Source organism: Streptopelia decaocto, assembly GCF_964273445.1.
Source record: "Streptopelia decaocto genome assembly, chromosome: 9".
Classification (NCBI taxonomy): Eukaryota; Metazoa; Chordata; class Aves; order Columbiformes; family Columbidae; genus Streptopelia; species Streptopelia decaocto.
In genome coordinates, this window is record NC_138664.1 from 14175273 (window position 1) to 14202057 (window position 26785).

The following is a 26785-nucleotide window of genomic DNA, read 5'->3' on the forward strand; positions in this document are numbered from 1 at the left end:
CTGATAGGGTTACTGGAACAATGTCTAAATTTAGACTGTTCTTTTTGTGTAAAATTTTTAGGTAATATCCTCAGCAGAAATAACTGGCACTTAAGCCAACAGCACTGTTATATCAACAAGATCAGGGTCTCTTTTATCTTGCACAAAACATGAATTACTGGCTTTTATGCAGTTGTCCTGCCCACTGTCATTCTCTGAAGAAGAGGCGTGGAGGAAATAATTTTTGCAAGGAAAAGTTGAAAAGCATTTCCATCTTGCAAGTCACCCACCCTTAACCACTGTCCAAAATATGATAATGAGCTGGATGGGCTTTTGGTTTGACCCAGCACAGGTGCTCTTAACTTCTTACGTATTCACTCTTCTCACCTGGAACAAAACCCACTGTTTCTCTTTTTGCTTCTAGTCCCGGCCAGGCCAAACTAGGGAAGCAAAAGACTGTGCTGCAGTAACTACTGAAACATCTGCTGGGATCAGATCCCTTTATGTGAGGCACCGCAATGGATCCTTTCTGTCTGAATTTCCCTCATTAGAACTTGGTGAAGTTGGTATGTTTTGAATCTCCTCTCTGCCAACAGGAGAATCCTATATTTTGTTAATTATAGAGAAGGGGATACAGTTAGCCAGGTGGACACTTTACACACTGATCAGGAGTTACTCAAAGTACAGAGTGCCTGTTATAATTGTATCTTGCAATTCTGCTGACACCCTGCTCTGTCTGCCAGAATATGAGATAGCAATATATATTACCTTAGCTAGGAAAGATGAAAAAGAAAACATTGCTTATCAACAGATATGGACCAAAATGTTTCTCAGAAATCAGGTAATCTGAAACTGTGCTACAGTAACTCTAAGCCTTGGGAAAAAAGCTTGTATTAATTTTCATAATTTGAACAACACATAAATAGAGGATATTAAAGGGTTAAGATGAGCAAAGGAGACATTTCAAAAGTATAGTAGTATCAACCAAGACTTGGGATCCAACAGATGCTTAACTGCAATGAAAAAAGGAATGAAATATAAATGTCAAATACAGAAGAAGACTCTAGGAGTATCTGTAACTACTTAGTGAAACAACTGAATAGATCAGCTTTTCTCTCCAAGACTGAAAATTTTTTGATACACAGATGGTCTAGAATTCAGTGGAAACAAAAGTAACACATCATAAGTCAGTTGTTTAACATACTCTGTGTTTATATAAACTATGAGTAGACATAGCATTAGTGTAATATCATCACTGAGAAATCAGGCACTCAGGGGTCAGAAAATGTAGCACAGGTCAAACCACAATCATAATTCTCCCCTCTCTTGCTTATGCATAGAAATACAAGGTTGGATGTTCTACTAACTTATGTAAAGGGCTGAGTGCACCAATAGGACTTAATGGCCCTGACCAGCCTCACCTGGGGCCTCCACCCACAGCCCTGCCTCCAGGCCCCACTTGAGCCATGTTTTATGTGTGCCTGTGCTTGGCTGTGGATTCCTGCTGATCAGATCATGAGCTGGGCTGGCTTCCCGGCTTCATCGCACCTCTGGCTGCTGCTTTTGTCCTGCCTGATGATTCCTGGGCTGACCCTGACCTGCAGGCTGCCTGCTCCCCTTGATGTTGGACCTGTCTTGCCACTTCAAACTTCCCTGGTATTTGGACTTTTGATTAACACCTGCTCCCTCCACTGAGCCTTCCCTGCTCTCTTGTGCTGGTATTGTGGGACAGGGCCCTGGCTGGTGAGGCCTCGGCCAAGCTGGCTGTAGTATGTAGTGTGTTTGGCTCCCTTGGCAGGAAACAGCCCTTGCAGTATTCTGACCACTTATACTTTATGTTATCATTTATATTTCTGAAGAGGGAGAGTGTGACTTTCCTATAAAGTCCTACCTTCCCCAGCAAGACTTGGAGGCTAAGCTTCCTTTCAGATTTTGCTGTTACAGATCCCTGCTTAAGAGATGAAAATAAATAATTAAAATCTTACAACTACTGCAACAGTATGATAATGTAATACTAATGAATTGAACATTAAAACAAATGCCTTTAGGTAAAAATTAACTTTCTCAAAACCTTGAAAAATATTTATGAGTGGCATTTTGTATGAGACTTCACAAAACCCTTTTTACTGGTCTCCTAACATTCAGCTTTTTTTTTTTTTTAATTTTAATTAGTTTTCAAAAATTTCTAGATTTCAGTTGTGAAAACTGAGATTTCTTCTAACAAAAGGAAAATGAATTATTTGGAGGTTGATTATAAACCTGTTCCACCTCTTCTATTAGGTTTTCTGAGACCAACAGTTTAATTGAAAAATATCAAGAAAAGGCTGAAGCATTTTCAAACTGACAAAGCATTGCATGCTTCTCATCTTGAGTGGTTTTAAAGATAAGAGGTGAAAAATTCTGGCATCTTAGAATTTGGTGGATCCTGTTGATTTCAGGGGGACAAACACCTTACCCAATAGCTAAAACAGAGCAACTATCCTGCCAAATGAAATGTTTCCAGAAACAAAAAAACAGTCAGGAGATGTCTCCTGGCAAGAATTACAATGCTCAAGAGAAACCAAACTTACAAAAGAGATACTGCTCAAAGGCATGCTCATGGACAAAATATGTGCTTACTTTGCACAGCCAAGGAAACTTCATGTATTTAAGAGTGGGGTAGGGTGGAAATATTAACCTGTTGTATGTTAGTGAGGCACAGCTAGAAAGCAACAATCAGGGGCTTTGGCATTGGCAGCATGAAAGCTCAAGCCAGTACGTTCACCACCTCTAGCCTCTTAAAGTTCATTTGCCAGTTTCAAGACGAAATTGCAGAGGCTTTTTCGAAGTTAGAAAAATTTGAAGTCAGAAGAGATTGGAAGAAAAAAAAAAAAGGCATCAGAGAGGGAAAACTGGTCTTTTGAAGTTTTGTATGTAAGGAAAGACCTGGATTTGTGCCTTTAAAGCAAACCTTCCTGACATTACAAAACAAAAAAAACCTCATTGTGGCCAAAAGCCACATTGCATGTATTTATCTTTGAAAGGAAGGGGGAGGGAGATCATTTCGCAAGCAGGAAATGGCTTCCAGGTGTCTCCCTACGCCAGTGCACAACTCTGTCACTACAATCCAGTGATGCCAGGTTTAGTAGTCCCAGCTGTCTTGCTTCTTCTCAGGGATTTGGACTAATCATGCATTGTCACAGCCCTTCTCCTGGTGACAGTGCATAACCCTGGCTCTGGAGCTGTGCTTGAACTGCTTACAGGCTGTGGGTGATTGAAAAAGTTACAGGTGGAACTTCTCAATCAAGTGTGAGCACGTGAAAATAAGCATGGTACATATACGTATGTCTGCATATGCACTTGTGCCCATGTGTGTAGAAATTCAAACCACATCTGTTTCTGGAGCTGGACAAAAAAATTGGCTACTCTGCTTCTTGCTGTGTTGTGGAAGGAAGTAACTGAATGTGGTACTCTCTTATCCCAGCACTCTGTACAGCTGGTGAAGGAGAAAAAGATAGAAATATCTGTTCCATTTATTCTACCTAAATGTTGTCTTGTCTTTTTTATTTTTTCCCCTTTTTTCTTCCATTACAGAAACACTTTCTTGTTGCTTATTTTACTTTCAGTGTGCAACTATGGTAGGAAAAGCTTTCCAAAGCCTCATTCCAGCTCGTTAGTCTATTAAAAAAAAAAGAAAAAAAAAAAGCTTCTATATCTGACACAGAAAGGAAAGTTAGTTTTAAGGACTGTTTAAACATTCTCTTTTCACCTTTTCCTCATACAAAAGTTTGAACTCGTAGCATTACACAGACAGAAGAGTGCAGCTATCTAATCTACTACATTATTTATATCAGTATGAGACCATATCATGATGCACTAGAAGAGTGTGCTTTTATTTGGCAATGAAGTCGTGTTCCATGTTGGTTAACTTTACTGTTTTCTGATTAACCAGAATCCATTTAATATTCAGCAGTGAATGTGACAACTTGGGGGGCAGTTGGGGAGATAAAGTAATTTTATTTTGACCAAATATATTGTGCCACAGAATAGCGAGCATTTACTTGCCTACAGAAGCAACAAATATTTGCATCCTCAATGCTGATGAAAACTTATCCATTGCTGTCTCAAGAGATACTGTTTTCACTGTTGTCTCTGGAGGGCTATTTTGAACAAAACTCGTAAGGTCTGCATTATATCAGACATATAAGGAGTCAAGCAACCACCTTCTCTTCTGTCATTAGGTATTCGGACAGTAACAAACATCCTAATGATACAATGCTCCTACATCATGGTATGCTGAGTATGCCAGCACTCTGTATTCAGTTAATGATTTTGTGAAGCTCTGAGACATTTCCACATTGAAGTTGGGTCATGCTGCTGTGGGATTTTTTGTTGGTTTTGTTTGTTTGATTGGTTGGTGGTTTTGTTTGTTTGGAATTTTTTTAAACTTTATTTCTCAGTGTGTCAGCTTTAAGCTGTAGTCCACTAATTACACTGTCAAAACAGGAAAACTCTGTAACTCTGTATACCCAATGTTTTATTACCTACTTTTTGCCTAACTGCTTAGCTTCTTCCCAGATCTGACTTTTTCAAAATTAAGCATACTGCTCCTGCACCATATGTTCAGATGCGCCAAGGGAGGAGGGAGTTGTTTTTCAATTGGCTCACTGTCTTTTAATGAGGCAGGGGACTTGTGACCTCAGCGCATTGTGGCTGATAAATGGTAGGATGTACTCACACATACTCAAAGAAAACCTGCAAACACAACTGAATTGTGGGTAATCCCTAGCCTTTACTAGGGAAAGGCAATCTTGTGGGCAAACACTTAAGCAGAAAGCTAATGCTTAATAGTATGTGATTTTTAAACTGCCAGCGCACAAGCCTGTCAACATGTATTTCCAGGTTCTCTGATCCTCTTTATTAGTTTCCCGTCTTGCTTTCATCTTAACCAAGTCACAAAAAGGTTCGATTTTCTTTTGTTAGCAAATATTCTTCTTTTTTTTTTTTTCTTTTTTCTTCAAATCTGTTTGCATTTTTCAAGGATATGAACAGGTTAAAACTGTTGTTTGTGCTGCCGAAGGTAAAGTATGCGCTTTTTAAAAAGTTATATAACTTATACACAATAATATCACATGCTAGACCATTATGCTAGGATCTGATCAGATAAGTAAGCTTTGCCTTCATTAAAGGCTTTAATCTTGATTATACTCAGGGCAGCCTCTGAACAACAACTCTAGAATTTTCCTCTATAGGATCTTTCATGCTTTGGTCTGGAATTTTTCAAATAACTAACACCATTTTTTTGAGAAATCAAAAGCAAATTTTTCCCCCTCTGTTTTTAAAAGTAACAGGGTGATGACAGAAAAACTTCCTCTTGGCTCTCAACTGGGAGTCATAAATACTCAATAGCTAAATCCTAGTCTGGTTGTTTTAGTGTTTTTAATATTTTTTTTATTTTATTTCTCCAAGATCTCTTTTCTGGAGATGTGTTTGAGCCTTAGATCTCTTGCTTGCATTGCTACGAAACTGATGAAAGTCTGAGATCTCAATCAAAGGCTTAACAAAACAATAATCCTCTATTGCCCTAATTCTTCTCAGAAGCATCTCTCTCTGACAAGAATAGTCCTTAAGCTTTTACATCTTTTTCTGCTTAAAATTACTTTCCTAATTAGAAGGAATTGTTTCCTTCCCAAGTCTTTGTGCCTGAAGAACACTGTATTTATGGAAGAGCATCTCTCAGGCAATTTAGCTGCCTGCCCTCAAATACTATGACAGTGATAGCACTCTACCTCCCTCAAAAATTCCCACTTCCTTTTTAAAGAAACAGAATAATCCAGTAACATTATTCACAACTGGTCCAATTCCATTTGAAGCAAAAATCAGAAATAGCAGGAATAATCATGAATCACACAGATTTCATGCTTAATGTAATCACAAACTCTCAAGCACAACATTATAATTTTAAATATATCTTTCTCAAATATATTTGCTTCATATACTTTCATACTAATCCCGACTGAGTTTTCAGACACCATATTTAACAGGAATTAAAATCGGAATGTGTGAATGCAGTATAGGTAGAATTAGTTGAATGTTAGACATTGAGTAGGAAATGTAAAACAGATTTTTATGCTAGAGGATTTGTCTACATTTTTTTCAGCTCAGCAGCTGCTCATCCTTACTGGTGATAGAGGCCCATTTCACGAAGGTCCTTATGCAGGAATAGTATCAGTAGCTTCAAGTATCTGAGTAATTCTGCCTACATAAGTTTGACACAAGCTCAGATGCCATCCTAACAAGGCTGCATTCATAACAAATTTACCTGCCGGCAAATTTTAGTGTGCTAACTGCTGACGGGGACTACATTCATGGAAGAAGTTCCTGACAAGCGGCAACAAGATTTGGGAAGGTCACAAAGAACCTATAAAAGCAGATGAATTTGAGTCCAACTGAATACAAAATAATTCATACTGAATGAGATTACTCTATTAACTAGTGTGGTTTAGAAGAGCAACGGAATTAAATTTGTTCGTGCCTTTACAAGGAAGTATGCAATGTGAAGGTGTGATGATAACTATGGCTTGTGTGGCTAAGTGGTTGTTATACCACCTAGCCAGTAGGCATGACTGCACCTGATTTAACACTCTTCAGAAGTGAACAGAAATAGCTGTTCAAAGAGCTTAATGTCTCTTCCTATACCTGTGAATACCATTGTTTAAATCTGAGAGGAGTGGTTGAAGCTGGAGTAATGATCTCTCTTGGCCTTACCAGTAATGCAGCTTAGAGAGGCTGCCACTGACTCACGACAAGGTCTTAAATTCATTTCCCCTTTATATGGAAGTCTGGAAACGGACCATTTTCCCTTGTTCAAATTCACATCTCAGTAAGGATACTGCAATCACAGAAAAAGTCAAGTAGAGAGTGATTAAAAACAATTTGGAGAGACTTTCATACGACAGAATTGTGAAAACTCACGCTACTGGGCTAAGACTGTGAGTAACTAAGACTGTGAGGTTATGTAAAGCAATGAATATCACTACAAATGTCTTTAGTGCTGTCCTGTTGATAAGAATACAGCATACAATAAAAAAGATCAGATAACAAATCAGGGTTTTACAAATATCTCCCTAATCTAGGTAACAACTGCAACAGGATATTAATTAATCTAATGAGATTTAAAAATATGACTAAATAGTTTAATTACAATGTCTTATATTCACTAGGCAAAATAACTTTCTTTTATAGAATAATACTTCATGATTAGTTGGGAATAGATAGAAAGTTTCTGTGTATTTTGAGCATACATTGTATTTTCAATTTGAAGAAAGAAAGAAAAATGTTCTGGGAAATGATCTTCTTATTCTGAGTATGCTCTCCTACTTTTAACAGTGAATTACTCCTAAGATTGAAAATCCTTGAATGCACCAATTTACACCCTAGAATTCAAAGTTTCGTTTTTATGGTAGATGCTACTTATATCTTTCTTTTGACATCAGAAGATGAACATAGAATGGGTTGATTTTGTTTCCATTGTTATTAGTCACAGTTCTACGAGGGAGTTATATTTCTGACTGAAGTTTGATCTGTATCATTAATGATGAGCACAGGTGTCTATGCTCTAACAAGATCTTCTAAATGAAGGGTCACCCTAGTAGCTTGTATAGTTTCACAGGTATGCAGTTGGAATGTAAGAGAAAGTAGAGGAAGGATTAGTCTTTCTTGTAGTCTGAGACTACAGAAGCCAGCAGATTGAGAAAACAAACTTGTGCATCTGGACATGCAATTGGATCAGAACAGAGAAGTGCTGAACTGACTCGAAAACTAACAAAATCTGTGAAACGAATCTGATCTTTCAAAGGGCCAGTGCAGACCAGCAGAAAGAGCAGAGAGGCTATGCTGAAAACTCCAAGTGCAAACTGACTGCATCATCAGCAGTCATGGCAATAGGAAAACTCTCTGGATTGACAACAAATAAGCCAATCAGGCAAAATAAACTCAGCTGCTTCACAGGTCCACATGCAAACTTGGAGAAAGCCAAAATGCAGAGCAAAGCCAGCTGGCTATTCCTGAGGGTGGGCCCGCTGCCAGGCAGCTGTGACAGGAGGAGCCAGACTCAGTAGCCACCCCTTGATGACCTGGGCTACCCTTGATTGACCAATATTCTTTATGGGGAAGGGAGAAGTTGAATATACTTTGTGCAAATAGCCACAGATTTTGTTAATCATTATTTATAGACATCTATACAGTGTCTCACAGTCTGTTGTTTGTATTCCAAAATAACCAAGAGCAGAAGAACTCTCAGTAAGAGCACAAGAAAAGGTTTAATTCATTTTTTTCTCCAGAGGGAAGCTGGAGATGAAACTCTAAGCAAGAGCTTTGAGACATAGTTACCTTGCCAAAAAGAAGTGTAGATATTGAGACTGATCCCCTTTGCTGCCAATTTAGAGGCTTTGAGCCTCTCCTGTGTTTGTTGTTGTTTTGTTTGGTTTTTTTTAAAAAAAATTTCTAATGTGACTGTTTGTTTCCTAAACATTTAATGCCTCCATTATTTCCTTAGCTTCATGTGTGGAAAAGTGAATAGCTGGATCTGGCTGGTCATACTTTAAGGACACATTTCAAAGACACACTGACATTTTGCTCACAAAAGAAGGTTGTCGGAGCCACTGCATACACACAGGTCAGCACATTTGCAGCATGAGGTATTTGTCTCTCTTCAAAGATTAGGGGTATCTCTTCAGTGAAGGGTTAGAAGACACATGTAAGTGCAAACACTGCCAGCTGCCCCTGCTATTGTAACAAAACTAAACAAATATTTTAATTGCACTCTGAAAAAGAAACATCACTGACCCCCCTACCACTGTCATGTTTTCTTATGGGGTGTTAAAAAACAGGCAAGCATGAAATATATATTAGGATGCCGTCTTTCCTCACAGTCCTGGATTTCAGAAAGGAAAAGATGAGTGTTTCCATATATTGTTTTTTTCACTCTGCTGAAAAGAATGAAAATAATTTTCAGTATCCAGAGTGGCTGCACCTGGGGCCTAAATGAAGGGAAGTAGGTAAATAGTTCTACATAATTAATATAATGGCTCAGAGGGCCCACAGAAGGAAAGGGGAGTTTCTCCAGTTTAAATGTTTGCATTCATACTTTGCCTAAAGCAAAACAAGCTATCTGTCTTCTGGTTTGCATTTTCCCAATGAAAGCTTCCATTTGTCTTACTGTCATTCCAACATGTGCATCATTTATTGCTTTCACTGCTTGAAATATGCAAGTACTGTACAATGCAGGACTTTCTAAGCTTTTAAGATTTTCTAGAATTGCAGAGTTTGTTTTAAAAAGTGAACCAGTAAAGGTGGAGCAATTTAGAATGTGTTGTGTAATTTTTGTAAGTGGTTACAGGTTAGAGGCTTTGGTACTGTGATGTTTTGCTGTGTAGTGGAATCTCCAACCAAGTGTACTGCTCTTATCCAACTCTGAATGGCCTTGCAACTAAAAATACACTCTATTTAGTATTTCTTTCAACTTGTTTTTAGACAACATCAATAGTTTTCTCAGAAGATACTATCACTGTTTGGTAGAAACATATTTGCAAAAATAAACTAAATCCAGAAAAGTTTCCAGGGATATATTTGGATACAAATGTGGATAGTGCCCATATCCAAAATAAAACACTCTAGCTGTACAACAACTTTCTTTGCTAAATATAAGCATCCTAACATTGATAAGCTTTATAGAAAGAAAAACTGATTTCCATATATTACTACCATCACCAGTATTTTAAGAGCACCCTCTACAGTCACAAAACACTATGTAACTAGGAAAAGCTCTTCCACATACAGAAAACAGTATTAACTGGAAACTGGAGTATCAGTTTAGTTTATCAGTATAGTGTCAAATCTATATGAACATATCTCCGTGAGTGCTTTAAGCCCCAGTAAAGAAGAGCAGGTTTTGCATGAGTGCCAAAGATAGAACCTATTTCATCACTGAAGCCTCTGTATTTGAGGATTTAAAATAAGTATTCTGGGCTGACCCATAAGACTGTAAACTACTTCTCTTAAGAAAATGGATGGTTGTGGCATCTGAAATGGAAATGCAGGACAAGACGGTGTTTGTTATTTTCAAAAGAAAGCAAGGAATAAGCCATATTAAATGCCAGGATGAACTAATTTCCCTGAGTTAATTTCATTTGTTTTTTCTCTGTTTTAGTTCTCTGAATACTTGTTGTAAGAGTTGCGCAAAACAACTACTTAATTCACAAGTGGAACTGAAAAACTTTTTAAAAATCGAATTCTCCATGAAATGCTTATTATACACATGTACATTCTATTGTGCAAACACTTCTTATGTCTCTCTTGATTTGGGTTTTGGTTAGCAGCTCCCATAAAGCACATAACAACTCCTTCCTGGAGGTTCAAAGTGAGGAAACACAGAGCAGTGTGTACCTCCGAGATCTTCATAGACTGCTTCTTTTGAGCAACCTCTCAGTTTCATGCAGACCCTTCTACTGGCTCCTGACATGGTGAACCTGACACTATGGTAGTACAATTTGTTGTTATTTTGGTGTAATTCTTTTTTTTTAATAGGTTAATTTTTTTTTTTTCTCTGTGGTTTGGTTTGTGGGTTTTTTTTGTTTTGTTTTTATTTGTATGTTTGTTTGTTTAATATATACTGGATATATATTTTTTTCAGTTAGGAAAGAGTTTACTTTATTCTGCTATGGTTTCTACCTTTCAAAATGAATAAAAACAAGTTGCATGTCTGTTTATTTTTTCCCCCTTAAAAAGAAAAAGCAAAGGATTTCCAGATCATTTATTCATTTTCCCTCTCTTTCCCTGCTTTGGTCTCCAAGTGGTATGTTAAGCTCTAAATATTTTTCCATGTTTAATTTTGAATAATTGTTTATGTCCTATTGAAATGAGTAGAATTTAAGGAGGCATTTTAAGTTGAACACATGCTTAGGCAGTTTTCTGCATCAGTCCTGACAAAACAAACCTATAAAAGTTGGAAATTCCAGTCCTTTAAAACCTTTCTTAACCTGTGTTTCAGTGTCTTGTCTAAATTTACAAAGATACAGATATTTTAAGTCTTCACTGCATCAGTAGTTAATACACTGCAGGTGAATCAGGGCTGGTGCTTTACCTTTAAAGCAGAAGGATCAATATATTTTTAAATCAATCCCTAAAGTTTCTTATATGGGACGTTAGTGAAATGTTTATATCTCTTCTAAAATATTGCTTGACAAAACCATTTGAATCGTAGTACCTCACCTGGTTAAGAAAAGTGTCTGGAGATAAAAACAATCTTAAGAATATTAAAGATAATCCATTTTTTTCCTGGTCTTTTATTCTCAAGCTACTCAGCTCTATGTTTGTCAAAGGATCCGAACGGTTAAAACAGTGATGGGCACCAGGTGGTGCTATTGCACAACATCATAACAGGATATACTGGCCAACGTACCAAAACGAAGTTAGGAGAAAGGCTTTGGGTCAGATGCTGCTTTAGACCTCCGTAGGCTTGAAAACGTTGCCTTATCTTTGTCCAACAGCGGGGAGGGGGAGGGAAGGGAAAGGCAATAATTAAGATACCCATGCATTTTACATGGGATAGTGATGATTTTATCTCTGTTCCAAAAGTTACCTAGGTCAAACCCAAGAATATATTCATCATTTCATATCTGTTGAAATAATTTTACTTCTGTGGGAATTAGGAACCTAAATTCTTTAATGGATATTTGCCTTAGTTCTCATCAAAGACACACACACATATGTTTTTAAGAAAACTGAATATAAGATGCAATGTCTACAAATCCTTATGTGACTAAAAGGATTAATTAATAGATACAGAACGCAGATCTCTTTTGTATACTTAGATTGTAAAGCATTTTTGGCATGGCTCTGTATCTGCATGGAGCTCTACAGTGCCTAGTACAATGTCCTAATACTGAGGGCATTATTATAAAATAGATAAGAGCAATAGTTCTTAAGAGCTACACGCATAAAAAGCATATGAGCCATTTAGTGTACTACATTACTGTTTATATGATTAATTAATCAATGCTCACATTTGCAATGACTGAAACCTTTAAGCTTTCTTCAAATAAATACATTGACAATGCCAACAAATTACTAACTTTACATATTTGTGCAAAATAGGGACTCAGTCAATGCAATCCCCCCAAAAAAACAGTTTATTCCTGCAGCATGGGGACAGCTGAAACCTGGCAGGCTGAACTTGACCATGGAGAAGCTACACAGACCACAGCAGAGCAGGTAACAGTTATAATGGTCTCTGGAACTTCAATGGAGGTGCACTACCTAGGATTTCTGCAGGAAAACCTCCTTTTGTCATTGCTAGGATTACTCGAATAAGGCCATCAGAAGCAAAACTCTGTTGTTAAGGAGAAGGAAGAAATGTGCATATAGCCCAAAGTTGTACAAGGATAAGAATGGGAGGTTATGAAGTCTCGTAATTTTAGAATCAACTCTGTAAACATTCTGCTTAAGATAAAATGTTTTGAGAAAACATCAGTAAAAATATTGGTAGGGACTAGAAAGAAGACCTGAATTTTGAAGTTTGTGTTTCTTGAAATAAGAAACAAGAAAAAAATTCTACTTAATACCTTACTAAATACAGTAATAACAGGGACAATTTTGTTATTTCTTAAGCAACAGATACCTAGTCTTTTACAATAATGTGAGAAAATTTGCAATATACATAATAAAAGATGAGTCAGAAGCAGTGTTTCAAAGTATTTACACACTGCAAAAAATAATTATTTTTTTCCTTTCTACTGTGATTATGGGATTAGATCCTTCCCTGCAAGGAAATCAGGGGACTATAGTAAAGTGTCAAAATTCAGTGCAATGTGTAGTTGCATGGAAAGAAACAGAGATACATCTTACTAGGAGCCTAGCATAGCACTAATAAACAAAGCTTTCAATAGTCTTACTCAGTGCAAAAGGAGAGCTCAATTTAGGGAGTGTTACTCAGTACTGGAGGTATGCTGGAGTAGCTAGCAGCTGGAATTAATCTACTGCACAAACTGCTGGGGCATTACTGTTTGTTTTTGCTTTAGCTGCATACTCCATTTTGTATTGTGTTTCACAACTGCCTGATAATACACTGCCTGGACAGAGAGACATTAATCATAGTGTGAGCCAGTTTTGTAAACAGGACCAAAGCCTTATTAAAAGGAGGGGAAGAGAACAGTACATGGATGAGGGGTGGGAAAGGAAATGGTAGTCTGCACTGAGATGATATTCTGTGTATGACCTAACTCTATCTTCAATCCAATTTTAGCTTATTGCTGAATTTGTATACATTCCTTCAAAATATTCTTACCTCACTGGACAACCTTGCATTTTTGCAGTATTCCAGCTGGACTATGGCTCTTAGTGAACAGTCTTAATGTTTGTAGCATTATTATACCAAGTATTTCTAAAGCTCATGTTCAGAATATGCCAAAGATCTGTAAGAAACTGTTTGACAAAATGTTTGATTTAAACTATAGTTTTAAGAAGAATTCAAAGGTTCAAACTAAACTTTCCTCGAAGGCTTATAAAGTGCAGGATAGCGCTTTGAGTCAAAATCAAGTCAAAGCTCTCTTTTTCAGTCTGGGAGCCTCACAGCCCATGTAAGAGTTTGAGCAATTGTGCTGATCCCATCTTTTCCTCTCTTTGTTGGTTGTGTGGTTGTTTTGTTGCTTGGTGGGTTTTGAATTTGTTTGTTTGTTTTGTGGGTTTGTTTGTTTTGTTTTGTTTTTTTCAAATAAAGAAAAAAATGAAAGAAAAATGCCTTGGCCTAATTACCATAAGAAACATTTTTTCTGAAACTCAATACAGAGCAGAGAACAGTTTTCTAGGAAGTTTAATGCTGAGCATGCCAGATGGCAGCTGAATTATCTCCGGAAATGTCACCTGATAGGCAAAGCATAATGAAAAAAATTAATTATAGACTATATAATAATGATTAGTAGTCATCATAGCCTGGTTGTTTTAGCAAGAAATGAATCTTCTATGTTTTTTTCTAGTTTGCTTCCAAATGCAATGGAAATGTATTATTGTATAGCACCATTGATTAAGACCTTTTTTAATTAACCTCTAACAATAACCTGAAAATTATAGGTGTATATACCTCTAATGAAGCATTTTGTTTTCTATTAAGTTCAATTTCTTCACACATTACAAAACTACAGTAGGAGGTTGAATGAACTGTTAGCATATTTCATCACACTTTAACTGTAGTAAAATACAGCCATTTATATGTGTGCCTGAGTTCAGCTGAAAACTTTTGTCACATAGCTCAGGTAACTGGGGGAGGAGGGGGAAGTGTAATTAATTTGTTTCTTTTCCATTCCATGTTTCTTAGTTTTACCAGTTAGAGGGGGGAAGGGGGGTAAACTTAATGTGATTTCTGAAAACTACAGTGAAAGGAGCTAAGCACACTGTATAAATCTTTTATTTAAACACCCCCAGGGTTAGTCATAGCCTCTGGTTATGTGAAAAAGGTATGTGAAAAGCAAATGCTAAATGGCAAAATATGTAAAATATCAAGATGGCAACACAAGTTCGGGCTGTTCTGTCTCATGAGTATTTTTCTGACAAGTCAACTTAATATCAAGGGCAGAAAAATCCATATATCTACAACTTTCCTCTCAAGAACCACTGGGGATTAATTTAGTACATTATGTAGAGGTGCCTTTTTCCACAACAGAAGTCTTTACAGCCTGCCACGCCTAATGCTTCCATCCTCTTAGCAAAGGAAAACATCGTTCGATGTCTGCAAACACCTTACTAGCTGGCTCTTTAGAACTGTTCACAATTTGCCCAAATCAGACAGTTTACAGTTCTTTCTACTGATTAACCATTAGTATGGTATTTTATTACAAGATATTGCTGTCAGTTGCTATCTATACTCCTGTAAAACAATTCTGTAAGTGGCTTTCATGGCTTATACGCTGAAATTTTCCTTCTCATGTTCACTACCTTGCATTGCTGTTCTAGACATGGACCTACATAATTTGTTGTGGTTTTTTTTCCCCTGTATATTCACTAAAACTTTTTTTTTTTTTTCCTGACGATGCTGCTTTGTTTAGGGGGTTTAAATCTTGGGAACAAATTTCTGAGGGTGGAAGAAATTAAGTGAGGCCCAATTCTTGTGAGATGCTTATAGTCACTGTATTTTTTTTGTACGACATTGTGAAAATCGTCCAGAACGCTGAAGACGGCCTAGGTGTGCCCAGGGGGCTTGAGACATTGTTCTCCGAGCTGGATGGGCACGCCGCCCTGTTGGCTCCAGATCGTGCGGTGGTCCGGCTCTTCACTTCTTACCTCTGCCCCCCGTTCCACCCGCCCTGCCCCGTCCCGTCCCGTCCCGTCCCTGCGCTGCCTCAGCTCTCCCCGCCGGGCGGGAACCCCGCCAGCCGCCCCCGCGCGGGAAACAAACCCGGCTGTCAAGCGGCCTGGAGCTGACAGTACCTGGGCCCGGGGCTGGGTTTCTTCTTCAGAGGATTGTTCCAGCCAACCCCTTTCGTCCTGGCACCGTCGGCCGCAGCCTGAACCACGGCGGAGTTGGGTGTTTTTCCTCTCTGACTGCGGTTTATGGGTGTCTGTTGGGGGCGGGGGGGGCTCAAGCCTGAGGAGACCCCGCGCGCCCCGCTCCTCCTCAGGCAGGCCGGTGGGCGGGAAACGGCCGCGCGTGCGAGGAAGCCCCTCGCTCACCTGAGGGAGCGCCCCCCGCCTGGCTCCTCCCCGGCAGGGCCCGGCCGCTGGAGGGGCGGGCAGTCCGCGCTCGGCTCCGGCGGCGAGCACGGCTGGCGGGGCGGCGGCGGGAGAGGCACGAAGTTGACCGGGATCCGCCTCAGAGGGCGAGGCGGCCTGGGACGGGTGAGGAGGGCGGCGGCGGCCGCCGGTGGGGACGGGAGGTCTGGGAGCCGAGGCGGGGCAGCGCGGCGCCCGCTTCTCCCCGCCGAGAGGGCCGGGCGGGCGCAGGGCTGTGGCGCGACCTGAGCGGAGCGCGGTGGGCAGGGGGACCTCGCCGTGCGGTGCCGCAGGGGCTGTCGCACGCCGCGGGACGCCGCGGCTATGGAGGTGGCTCCCCGCGCTGGGTCGCTGGCTTTCCTGGTCCATCTCGCCCCGTTAAACACGCTCCTTTCCAAAGGCCAAGGACGCCGAGTCCTCCCGGGCGGGATGAGAGAACAATACGGCTCTCCCCGCACGGCCAGCTGGTGAGAGGCTGGCCGATCGCGGCCGGACGGGCCTTCACCCCGAGCGCTCCTGCGGGCGAGCGGTGGCTGTGCCGGCCCCGGGGCGAGCGTGCCGCACGGCGGCCAGGGGAGCGCTGCCACCGGCCGCGGAGGGGAGAGCGAGTTGCCGGAAAACCAGACTCCGGTAAAACCTGAAAATCTCTTAGTTTCTCTCGCGGCTGTGAAGAGCGGGGGCTTTTTTCTCCAAGTGCGTTTACGGGCCGCGGCTGTCCGGAGCGGTGCCTCAGCTGCAGGTCCTGCTGCCGGCCTGTGGATCCAGGTGAGCTCGCACTGCCCGGGCCGCCGGGAGCCCTCGGGGGTCGCCGAGTCCGCCGTGAGTCGGGGGCGCCGTGGCCGCCGGCCCGCACGCATTCCTCCGGGGATTCCTGGCATTCCTGAGCTGAGGGCACTCTGACTTCTTCATCTCCCTTTTATTCCATGAATTACCGTGTTTTTGCAAAAGGGTGTGTCTGCATTGTGTGTGTTCTTTTTCATGGGAAAAGCTTAGAGTGGCAGTTCAGCCGTTTTATTCTTCTTCCCAATTAGCTTTGCATCTGATATAATTTATATCCCTCCCATATGATGACAACTTTATGGGGAGATCAGTGCTACGATAAAACTTGAGTTTGGATTAGCATCTGCAGTTGACGGAAGAATAGTTGTTACAGCTTTTATCTTTCTCCTGTTTTTCTCTTTAGCATGTAAGTATTTAAAAAAAAATAACTGCAACATAGTCTGAATAATTATCAAAGCAAAAATAGTGGAAACCTGTCCTTGAAAGTAATCATATTTATCTGAACATCTACATGTGTTTGACCTGTGTGCACTTACATAAGATGAATCCTGTTGAGGAATCAGACCCCTGCTCCTAGGATTTAATGATTTGTGGTATACCCATATGAATTTAATAAATTCAGTGTCTGATACGTATTCTGACAACTAACTCCATCACATGTCAAGGATCTCTTTATAGAGCTGGTTTTAACTTTTAGAAAAATATAACTAAAATGACAAAAACAAAACACTGATTACTTTTTCAAGGTAGTTTATAAGAACTTGTTTAACTAGTGATTATATTCTGTAGATATGTCATTGAATTGTTTCATTTTTTTCTCATGTTAGACCCAGAATAAATGTGGTTATGCTTACAGCGTGTAGAAAGCCAGATAGGGTTACTGCTGATTAATATAAAAGTATACAAAGCTATGAACCTCTTGTTACAGAATTTGTGGTGATATTCCGAAGAGCCTGTTGTCTCCCTAAGTGTATCACACAACTGTTTTAATTCTCAGAATCTGGGTTAGTTGTGTTTTGGTTTTAAATTTAATAACATGGGGTGACTGTTTAGGCTGCAAGAGTTTCCTCCAAGCAAACCAATTTATTTTAATTTCTGTTAATTTTTGTTATCAGATCTTACTGTCACTAGTAAAATGTCTGGTAAAGCACTTACGTTCCCTTGACAGGGTATATATGGGAGATGTGGATTTAATTCACCGCAAAAATGGTCTGTGGTGTGTCCTGTGTAAGGAATTTTACCTCAGTTAAAGAATGACAAAGCTGAAAAAAAGACCTGGTGACAGTATGCTGTTCCTTCTTCTGCCTTATCTTGTGTAATAGGAAGTTGATCTTTCTGGGAGTATTGGTGAAACTGGTTTGTCTAGGCTCTGCAGTGTCATCTGAAATGTGTAGGTGAAAAGGCATGACCTCAAACTTGAATTTTTTAATCTTTTGTCATGGAGCAATGTGAGATTAACATATATGCAAGGAATTTGTTCAGCCTGGACCATAGCGGGCAGTTTATGATTTAAAATTAGCTACTTAAGTATTTTGAAGGCCAAATAATTCCGCGGATGTCAGAAATGAAGCCGAAGTAAACCAGCACAATTTCGTTTTGTAGCTTGCTGGTTTACCATTTCTGCTTTTTGAAGTCATGGTGATGATGATAATGGTGTTGTTATTATCTGGCCTTTTTACTATGTTGATAACCTGAAAATGTGCTTATTAATATCAAGTGCATGAACCTGATTATGCAAAACAATGTTCAGCCTGCAGCAGTGTCTGCCTGTGTTGATAGAGGGAAACTAGCAAGAATCTGGTCAAGATCACTGATGCTAATCGATTCTGAGAAATTACAATGAACATTAAAATGATGGGCCATTTGTTCCACTTCTGCAACTCTGAACAGCAGCAGAAATAAAGCAGGCTTAAGAAATTTGTGGTACTTTCTTCTGTATGCCCCTCTTCTTCCTTTTTAGGGCTAGGAAGAGGTTATCTTCTACCTGATTGTTTTGGTGATATGATTCAGAGCTGGGCTTTACAAAAAGCTACATATTTACAACATAGACATTAACAACTGTGTCTTGAATGGCCAGGATGAGGTGAAGATGTTGGAATTTCTCCAGTTTTGTTGCTAGGTCTCAGCAAGCCGCATACTGAGGAATATGACCCTGACTTGATGCATCCTCAACTTAGGTTTGGTAGTTTACCTTGAATGCTGTGTTGGAAGGATGTGCAAAACCACCAAAAATGTTGGGTTTGTAATTTCTGTTCTTACTTGGCAAAAGAATGGAGAATCCTCCCTCTGAGAATGCTACATTACCAGGTTGTTGTGTGAGGGAAGGTACTTCACGTGTTCATGGAGTGTTCATTCCAGGCATATTTATCTGGAAACATTAACACATTTCAGAAACTGCTTTGTCCTTGACTGTCTGAGTGGAGTTAAATCTAAATGGTAATATTTTTCAGTAGAGCGAAGTATGACAATTTAATGTTAAATCCTGAGAAATTAACATGTTAGGAATGCATATGTTAAAGATTTAGTGAAGTTGTAGTCATGGAATCACCACTGTTTGGGATTACAGCTCAGTGTATTTGCTGTGACCTTGTGTTATCTCTGCCAACAGAGCTGGCATACTCCTTGAAGGAGTTTATCCAAATGTAGCCTTATAACCTTTTGTTTTATGTGAAGGAGAGTGGATGACAAAATCCATAGCCAAACACTTTAAGTACATAGTATAGTTTTTCCATGCATGGTTCTAAATTTTTAACCAAATTAACTGTTTGAAATTAAATGGATCCATCTTTTGTATTTCTGAGATGCATTAACCAGATTGACAGTCTCGGATTTAAAATGAATATTCTATAATAACCTTTTAATATTCTACTTGATTTTGGTAAAGACAGAGAGCAATGAGGAATAAAGGTGGTTGGAGAAACACCTCAGAAAGTACTTTGACTTAAAAAAAACCAAACACTGGGGAGATTGGTAAGAATGGGAGGTGTCTCGATTATTACCACAACAGTCCCTTTCTGTGAGGGTGGCCAGGCACAAATTCATTACCATTGAAATAGCTGCTTGACTATTGGCAGTCTGAGCTTGGCAAGAGTTTGACTCCGGGCATTTGCAGAAGTTCTTTATTTAGATGTACATCACACACACCATTTAAATGTAGCTGAAATGTTGATGTGGAAACTACGTAATACACTATGAAAAAGAGACCTATTGGCTAGACTGCCCATGCTTACACATTCATATGCATATGTGCCTATGTATTTTTGTGTTTATACATAAACTCTCACAGACACTTACAGAAGCTGAATGCCACTAGGACTTCAACTCTATTTTAAATTCTATTGAAAGATATCTCTAAGAGCTGTTGAAGTTTATTAGAATGGAAGATGTATCTTATGTACATCAACACACTCGAAAGTGAGTGATGACTTGTGATCTATTTCAACATTAAGCATAACACGAAAGTGGTGTGTAAAATTAGAGCTTTTATATAGAGATGGGGTAGTGTTTTCAGTGATATGAATCAAGCTCAGAATATTTGTTAGGTCTTGTTCAAACTGGTAATGGATTGGGGTACACCTTCATGCAGTCATTTGCACACCACTAGCTGGTATATGCAGGGAGCAAGTGTTCAGCAGTAGCAGCATTTATTTACAAGGGTAATTGCCATGTAATGTTACATTATAATTCCACAAGCACTTGAAGTTTCATAAAGAAGCAGCCCTACCTCCCTCATTTCCCACCAGTAATTACACTATTCATTCCGGTGTGAAGGTGAGAAGAGTGGCAGCTTGTGGGAGCTGGTTAAATGTGTGTTCAGTGTACAGGCAGGGCCCACACCAGGAAGCTTTGGCTGCATAGGCTAAAAGTGATGCATCTCCTGGTGGAACAGTCCAGCACATCTATGAGGCTCCTTTCCTCTCTGGAGCTATCTAGCCTCTGTCTACTCAGCTTTTGCTTCTCAGACTGAGTGTGATGATTATCATCTTGCTGTCTCGTGTTGGCTGGGCTCAGGGCCTGCAGTTCTTACTGCATATTTAAATTTTAAAATGCATGGTTGAGTTAGTTGAAAGAGAATAGATGGGTGTGAAGCCAAGTGTTTAAAGAATACAATGTAATTAAGACAAAGTTTAACAATAGAAAAATGGGAGCCATAGCCAGCTTGGATATGCATGAAGCAGTGGCCTTCTGTTGGCTGTGTAAACATGACTATTAAAGTCTATTTTACATGCAATTTTTGTACTTAAATGCTTGCATCGATATAGAGACTAACCCTTTTCTCTGTGTCTTCATATAGGAGAGACCTTGGTCTCTGCATACAGTTGTACTCATCCTGAATTTCATTTAGGAATAAGCTATATTTATATAATCAAGGTTGTGCTGGCTATGTCGTGTTGCTGTTAACTGTAATTTTTGTAGACAAGCTTATCTTTTTTGTGGTGAGAATACTGAGAATAAGGTCCAGTGAGATGGCACATCGAAAGCTAAGGAATAATTCTTGGACTAGGAGAATAATTTTATTTATTTTAGCTAATATTATGAATAATGTTGTGTTCTTGAAGCACTGGCAAAACTTTTCAACAAAGGTTGCTCTCTGTTTCCATTTATTTGAGACTCTTTATTTTAACAGACTTGAGATTTTTTCCTGAGCTTCTAAAAATATGAACAGGATACTCTCTTCTATTTAAACAATAATGATATCATTGGGATGTATTAAGATAATTTCCTTTGGAACAAAATACAAAGTTTCTAACACTGACAATTGGAGGAAAATGTAGTGAAACAACACAGAATCTCTTGTGGAGTGAGTGTAACTGTATCAGATATTTGGACATAAACCAGCTATTGCATTTGAAATCACAAACTGCTTTTAGAATCTGTAAGTATCCTTGTCTCACTCAGCTGTTGTTTCTGTCAATACTTCAACAGATATGAACATCTGATAAACTAGAATAGCATACATGAAATAAAATTTCCTATTGGTGACTTTATTACCTTTTTTTTTAACCTTCTCATTTGCTAGTTTGTCATAAGAATGAGGAAACATTGTGTGGTCATATCACGTGTGTATAAGTATTTATATGGGATTTTATTAATTTGCTTTTTGTATTTGAAGTGTATAAATGTTAATTGTGCTTCAGTGGTGTCAAGATACTTAAAGTGCAAGTAGATAACTTCAATAGATTGGATTCTGTGTTGGGAGCAAAAAATATCTTGTATAGGCATATATGAGCCTTGTGGCTCACAAAACAGTATAATGGCATAAGTACACTTATGCAGGTATTTGTATCCACATAAAGCTTGCATCAGCATAACTACGAATAAACAAACGTAACTCTCCATCTTCCTCTGATGACTTAATTAGTACCACAGTGTATAGGACCTGGGACTAGTGGAGACAGATGACATCAATTCGTTTCTTGGAATTGTATTTCAGATATAGGTTCGGTTCTAGTGTAGTATACTTTTAATGTGGTTTTTGTCTCTGATTCCATTTTGTTTATGATTTGGGAGAGTCTGGAAACTAATTAATTAAGAAAAAGAGCTTTTAATAATAATACAAATTAGATATTTCAGTGGTAATAGTTTAGAATATTAGATGAGAAATTTGGGGGTTTTTAAATATTTTTATCATTAACAAAAATTAAGGCTTTAATTTCCAGTCACTAAGCAAAGTTAGTAGGTCATGCCGTATTTCCTCTGGGGATAAATCCTGTAGAATTATGACTATATGAATTCATACATAGCAGGTTAAGAAAAAGGGATATAGGTTATGTCGTTGTCTTCCGTCAAACTTTGACAATTTATGAGACCTGAGGTTCTGCCAAAATGTCTTGTTGTTGACTTACAGCCATTAAAGCATATTTTCCTTTTGGGAAGGAAAAAAAAATTCAATCAAGAACACCAACAAAACCTGCTAGTTGTCACATAGCTCAAGCATTTGGCTGATTTGGCACATACTTTCATAGGACTAACAACATGTTTTACATTTGAGACACTGAGACTTCCTCACACACAGCATTTTTCAGCCAGAGGGAGTATGAACCAAGCTGTAAGCAAGTGAACAGTATCTTTTGCTCTAATTGCTGTTAATAGTTCTTTCTACTGACAAAATTTATTAAGTACAGTTATCTTTCTGCCCTTGAAAAGCTGGTGGGTATTAATATTATTTTATTGGCTGAGGATCTCAATAAGATTGTTTAATAACTGGGCAGAACTGAAACGGAAATCCTATCTTTAAGGCAGCAAATCCAAGACTCACCCCCTTTGCTCTACTGTATTTCAGAAGAAATTGATAAAATGTGTAACCTAAACATGTGCGTTTGCTATGACTAATAGTTACGGAAGAAAGGTGTTATTTGGAAGTTTAATCCTGCAGGAAATTCTAACTTGTCATCCCTAGGCTGCCATCTGAAATCAGAACAGAGAATGATATTTTTCACAGAATAGGAATGAAAGTAACTGATTCAGAAATCTTGAAATACTACTAAAATGTATTGCTGTGATGGCATGCTTCCTTCTGTCCCCAGACTCCTCTACAGGTCAATGTTCCTGGCTCAACTTAATTTTTCATTGTGCACCCAAAGCCATATTTAATCACAACTTGGTCAAAGAAAAACAAACAAACAACATTGCCTTTATGGAAGGCACAGGCCTACATGGCTCCTGGTGTGGAGGCTGGAATTATTGCTTTCAAAGGGAGGCTTGAGTGACCCACTTGCATGGGCACCATGCACCCCTTGGACTGGTAATGGGTATGAGTTTCATTGCAGGTAACAATGCAGTCCTGGGACCATAATGGAATGCAACAGGTCAAAATCTGGTCCTTTGCACTGCACCAGTTGGTGATACAGATTCATGCAGGGACTGTATCTAAGGTGGTGGATGGGATCTAGTACTAAGCTTAGAAATAGCTTGTGCAGTTCATTTATATGCAGTGGTTTTAGAAGAATATCAATTGCTAGATTACTTTTTATGAAATATGTAAGATTAATTCTGCCTGTAATAATAAGTCAGCCCTGTCTTGGAGACTGAAGTGATACCTTGATTTGGTCTTGTGTCTGTGTGATACCAAGCATAAGACTTTGCGATGTAATGCTGGTATATGGAGTTGTGAATAATACATGCCATATGGCTTAGGTTCCCAGCAACTCATGTTTTTTTTTCAAGCATAGAATTTTTTTACAGTCTCTCTCATTCCAACAGGTAGGAAGAAGAGGTAGGGCATGAGGCTTTCAGGCATCTTTTGAAGGGAATGAATATTTGAAAGTCAGTGGTCTATTTTCCAGTTCTTCATTTATAGAAATTTTGGGTAGGTCTTCAATGCTGATGTCAGAAAAGCTGACCAATAATAAAATAAATCTCAGGGTGTGTTGTTCTTGTATTGGTGTTTTGGTTTTGTGGGGTTTTTTTGTTCCCCCCCCCCCCGCCCCGTTACCTGCAGAGAGCTTTCATACACTGAATTATGACATGATATAGTATAGAAAATCCTCTGTATAGGCCTTTTGAAAGTTTAGAGTTTTGACTAATAGACAGGGCGTGGTGGTTTACAGACAGTACAGGGACAAGAAGAAATTGCTGCAGAAGTTTTAGTATGTTCTGTAGCTATCATGATTTTCTTTCTAACAGGTGTGGGGAGTGACTGCCAGATATGATACAAATGTAATTTTATATAGACAAAAAATATACCTCAAGTAGGAAAAAAATCTTAAGTGGGGATAAGGAATCTACTGGAAAGATGGCAAACTCGTTGTTTCAGATGTCCTGTTGCTGCATATTGTCAGTTTGCTCTTAAATGAGTTTCGGTGTCCCCTTTAGCAGTCCCAAATCTGGAACTTTAAAATCTACCTTTTCTCTCTTGTGCTCTTCTGTAAGCAGTACACCACATAAACTCAGCTACCGCAGAGCTATCTGCCATATAGTCTGAAAAGGACAGCAACCCAGACCCATTTTCCTCTTGCAGAAGCCTCAGATTGTGGGTAGGATTGACTGTGATGAAATTTCCCCTCATGCTTCCAAGGCATGTTTGTGAGGTTGTGTTCCACCAAGTGTAAAAACATAACAGTTTTGGTCTTTCCATGAATCATCCTGTCTGTTTCCTTTTCTTCACCCTCACAGTATGTAAGTTTTCCTTCCTCTCCTAAAGTTATTTCCTGTCATTTTTTCCACTGCACTGTGATTTATTATTGACCTAATACCCACTTTGTCTTGTGATAGTGTTGGTATTTTCTCGATAGTCAGCTGCACCAAGAATCCGTTATTTAGCTTGGAGAGCAAGCTCAATGTCATGTAAAGCCAGGGGACAAATTTTACAGTTCCTTCCTGGCATTTTGCTGTGTATGTGTGAAAAATCTGGAGTAAACATCCATAAACTATGACATCCCTCTTTTTTTTTTTTTAAAAAAAAAAAAGAGGCACTGATTAAATAATACAGGCTCTTTTTTTTTTTTTTTGGTAAGAAAATTTGGAAATAAATTCCACGGAACCAAATGTAAATTGATAATTTAGCATTTAATAGCTTGAAATTTTCAGAATTCTAGAAGTGTACTCCTTCAAAGAGAAGATAGTGGCATGTCCTAATCTTCCTTTAATGAAATATCTACAGCTGACTCAGTTTTAGGAGTCTCAGGATTATATTGGATATGAGGGAGTTTCTGTTTTTCTGTCATCAAGAGAGCAAGGGAGGAGTCCTAGTGCCGTAGAAAAAGTCGGATCCTTTTTATTCTTCCATATTCCTTCAGTAGGTGTTGCAAAAGGAGCCCATGTGTAATGCGAGACAATAGCTGTGATGGATCTGCGACTTTTTAAGGAGATCAGGGAGCACATCGCTGGTGGGGGATAGCGTGTCCCCCCACATGCCGTTCAACATCTCTGCCTTTTTTATCTGTCTCAGGAGCCCTGTCTGTCCAGCACAGCTACTTGGCTCATGTGCTAGAAGCAGACAGTGTGAGATGCTTTATTGCAGATGTGTTAGAGGCGTGCCTAGTAATAGGGGTGTATAGGCAGGATACAGAAGAGCAAGCTTCATATGCAGAGTTTGGCATTTAGCAGGATTGGGAAGGCATTTTTTTTTAAATAAATCTGACTTGTAGATTTGGCTAAAGAAGAACTGAAATGGATGAGTGGACACAGTTCCATGCCTTTGTGATGCTGTAATGTTAGGAAGGCTGCAGAGCGCCTGAAGAAACAGCCGTGTCTGGCACAGGAGTATGTTTCTCAAAGGCACTCTTTTCTGCTCATGTTGGCAGGGAAAGCAGTTGGGGTTCCAAATGACAGGGGTTTTCTTTTTTTGTGAAGCGGGTCTCAAATAGCTCCTGGTATCTAGCTTTAAAATAGCTGTGAAAGGCAATATTTTGGAAGCATTTAAATAAAAAGGGTTTGGCCTATTAAACCTTCAGTATTCCTCTCCTGTGGCTCTTTCTAAGGTATTGTATCAATGCTGAAGAACAAACTGCTACAGATGAACACGCAGAGTATTAGATTTTCAGACATGAGAAGCTCTGCTGACAAGTTCTCTTTGTAAACAAAAATGTCATAGTTTTTATTTTTGGGGAAAAAAAAAAAAGGTTGTTCAGAAGAATGAAACCATGTCTGAGTAATGATAAATTATGGGACTTTCATTCCCACTGGAGGCCAGTATTTAAAATGAGTGTTTAAACACCTTTATGAAGGCTTATTTTAAAAAGAAATCCCAAAACTGAAAGGCCTGATCAGCTTTGAGTACCAATTTGTTTGTTCACAGAAGTTTTTAAAGGTTATTGTCCGTGAAAATAGAGTCAAAACACAAATGTAGTTTTGAATTTTGTGATTGCTCAAGTGGTCCAAGGCTGTGTTGCTGCCAGAATAGGTGATCACATCATTCCCTGGTGCCTTACATGCTGATCTGATACAAAACTGCTCTTTTTTTTTGCTTATCAGTAAAGCTGTGTGGCTGCATGGTTGCCGGCTTGCAAAAGGAACAGGGAGAATTTTACAAGCTGAGATAACAGGGTGCTGGAACTGTTGCTTTTGGAGATACTGTGTTATGGCCTACATTTTTAAAGTAAGTTAGTAACATACAACTTTGAAGTGAAGTAAGCATCTTTCAAACCAACATATTGGAACTTTTTAAAGAACTTCCTTCTGTAGCCTAACAAACTGGATGTGACCGAACAGGGAGTACAGATAGCGTTCATGGGGCTTCAGAATGAGGAAGGGCCTATGTAGCTACAAAAATGTAGACCTGGAGGCTCAGGCTGAATCTAGAGTGAACTCATTAAGTCATTTTCTTTCAGCTCTTGACAGTTTT

General features: G+C 39.1%; 1 protein-coding gene across 2 annotated transcripts in view; it reads left to right on the plus strand.

Moving 5' to 3' along the window:
* The first annotated feature begins 15754 nt into the window (after window positions 1–15754).
* The window catches only part of CGNL1 (cingulin like 1), a 56064-nt gene continuing 45033 nt past the window's right edge, over window positions 15755–26785 (plus strand). For both annotated transcript variants that reach the window (XM_082060818.1, XM_082060819.1), the window contains exon 1: window positions 15755–15846. The gene's annotated coding sequence lies outside the window, so the exon portion shown is untranslated. The remainder of the gene's footprint in view (window positions 15847–26785) is intronic.